Raw genomic sequence first — 3,461 nt, forward strand, 5'->3', positions numbered from 1 at the left:
GAATTTAGTATTTCCAATGCCTTGCTTAGAAGATATTCATTTAATAGAATTGTAAACTTGAAAAGTTCAAAAAACAAGTTATCAATTCACTTTAAGAAATAAATATGTGGGTTCTGTGCTTTATACACTGACCATAATGTTTCTGTTCTCAGAGCAATTTAAATCTTTTCATAGTATTGGCTCCAGTTGCAATTTTACATTTGTCTGTGTAATACTGTAATTACCATATACTGTGAAAGTTCAAGAGGAGTTAGGGAATACCTTTGTTTTTAGTCACACCATTTTATCCTCAGCACATAGGCAATGGATAGTACATAGTAGACAGTCTATAAAATTTTGAATTAGGCATATTGAATGTGAATTTTGCCATCTAGAGTATATAGCTCATTGTCAATATATGAATGCTTACTTGATGACAGATGCTGTTTTAGATGCTTGTCACAAGTGCTATTTCTGACATATTTGTTATTAAGCCCTAGAAATGGCTAAAAACATGGCCAGATTAAATTAACATCATTTTGACATCTCTAATTAGGCAAAAAAAAAAAAAAAAAAAAAAGAAAAAGAAAAAAACACTCAAACTATGTCAATCTCAAAAATCACAAGTATGACAACAGAATGGTCAACAGACATCACAATCTATTATTAACATGCTAATCCTCATCAGCCATTACCTCGCATCACTAAGCTACAATGTCCATGGAGATACTGGAATAAGCTCTGATAAACACTGATTTTAGATTTCAACCTTTATAAGATAGTACCTCCACTCCTGTCCAAAGTTAACATAATCAATCACAGATCTGATAGGACACAGTTGTCCACATAAAGGGATATGTAGGAACTAAATGCATTCAGGAGAAAAAGGTGTAACCTGCGTAAGTTAGAGAGAGAGGTCTGATTTTATCACCAAAATTTAATATTGTGCTATATTATTATGAACAGCTAGTCCACTTTATTTGGGGTGTATAAACATCTTACTTGGTAAATTTAATATTTTCCACACAGGTATAGTAGCAATGATACATTTTTGAAGATCTAATATTAAATAAACTAAATAAATTTTATTATAAGATAATATACTTTTTTCTTTCCCTCTATTATATTACACTGCAAGTAAAAAAACAAAACAGTATTCAACAGACTATTGCAAAGTTTACGACATTTACTTTAAGAAGCATATGAAACTAAACAGATAAATTCAGTTTGGTATCAATTTTTTTAAAATCTAAACTTTACTCAAGCAATATTTATAATATGCTATTTTTAAAAGATAATTTACTATAGAACTACAAAAAAGTGAATTCATTATGCTGGACATGAACTAAATACATTACTATTTTCATATCAACATTAAATGTATAAAATCTCTTGCTTATCTATAAAACCATCCTTTGCATTTAACTTTTTAAAAGTGTATGTAATAGAAATATATAATTCAAACATTTGGTATTAATTATCTCCTAGATTTAAATAGCTCTAAAATTTTAATTAAGATATAACAAACTGGTATGCTTTACATACACACACACAATTATAATTTAAATGAAAGCTCTTACCATTGATTTCCTTTTGACAGTTAGTCACTTCATTAGTTTTTCTTGATAGTGCCTTCCTATGTCAAGCAGATAGTAGCCAAATCACAAAATGACATTTGGACGTTCACGTCTTCAGATGGGAGTTTTCGGCCATTTGCCAGTTGAGAATTTAAACTGAAAACTAAATTACCCAAACTTTATTAAGTTGTTTTTACACCCTGCAACTGACAATGAGCAATGACTCTAAATTGGAAAATAAAGTGACTATGATTTACCTCTTTTCAAGCAGTCATAATATTATGTTTGAGAAGAAATGCTATGCCCAAGAAAAAGATTTCTTAAAATTCTAACATCTTCAGAGAACAGTTTTAAGTAAATTTCAATCTCTTCCCCAAAAGTTTTCTCAATTATCCTGTAACCCAAATTAATACACAATAAAGATGGTACATATTCAATGATGTAATAAGTTATGAAGTCACAAATTTAAATTCTGTCAAACACTTCCTTTACCTATAAATTAATTGTAATGTTTAAAAATACTTTGACATTGGGCTGGCCCGGTGGCGCACTGGATAGTGCGCCGCTTGGGAAGCGCGGCGGCGCTCCCGTCCGAGGGTTCGGATCCCACATTCAGACCGGCTCCCGCTCACTGGCTGAGCGAGGCGCGGGAGCAACACCGAGGCTTGCGATCCCGTTGCCGGTCCCCGGTCCGGTACGGGGGCAACACTGAGGGTTGCGATCCGTTGCCGGACACGGAAAAAAGACAAAAGACAAAAAAAAAAAACTTTGACATTATCATCTATATTTAAAATATTTATTAAATCATCAGCTACATATAGTAGTACATACTATAAGAAGTTAAAGGTTACACTGAAGAGACAGAACCTCCCTGCAAACATCATTTTTTGTATTGAGAAGACAAAATTTATGGTTACCAACTTCTAATTATAGTGCAAAAATGATTCAACTCCTTTTTTTGCACCAATTTAGACTCTTTTTATCTTGATTATTACAAGTACTCTTTGTAGAGTCTGCCAAGTATATATGATTTTTGGCCATTAGGCTTTATGATTATTGGGTTGTATGGTTTCTATTTTGATGTTTCTCAAATATTAGGCATATTAAATTGTTTTCAAGTGTTGTTAAGATACAGGTCAGAGCCCTAATATAATTTCTGCTCAGATATATATAAGTCGGTCCATTTCGATAGTTATTATTTATCCATTTATCCTTAACAATTTAAGTCTCTAGCAAGAGCTAAAATGAAATGATGAAAGGAAAATATGTCCTCATCTTCCTAAGGCATCATGCTTACCATTGATAAGTGCACATAACTACATACATATGTAAGACTCAGATAGAGTTCTAAAACTGACAGATTCCTCAAATTCTCATATATTCTATGCACAACCCTTCTCCCTCTGTGTGTCTTTATCTCACACACACGTACATGTGTACATGAACATGTACACCTATCCAACCTACACCATGACAGACATTCCCCGATCAATAACCTGATACCAAGGTATTAAAAAAGAAAGAATATAAGAATAATCAGCTTATGAGTAAATCAGGAGAAACTGACTTCAGAAACAAAACCTAGAGCTTAACAAAACTGCCATGAGTTAGAGTTAGTCACACTGACCCCCAAACAGCTGGATATCCTAGAAACAGGCTTATTCCAAGTCCATCCAATAATTTTAATCCAAAGTTCTCAATAGCAATAACATTTATAAACTATTCAAAGACTAACAGAGTTCTGTCCTGGGTGTTATGAGATACAAAGGAAAGGTTAAGCTCCTTTCTCAAGATTATAATCTAAAACTTGACGGGGCGGGGGGGGGGGGGGACACATAAATGGCTAGATTTTGAAGAGAGAAACAAACACACTAGGACAGCCTAAATCCTTTGGATAGGTGTGTC

The sequence above is a fragment of the Galeopterus variegatus genome, unplaced genomic scaffold (genome assembly GCF_000696425.1).
Source record: "Galeopterus variegatus unplaced genomic scaffold, G_variegatus-3.0.2 Scaffold3306, whole genome shotgun sequence".
Classification (NCBI taxonomy): Eukaryota; Metazoa; Chordata; class Mammalia; order Dermoptera; family Cynocephalidae; genus Galeopterus; species Galeopterus variegatus.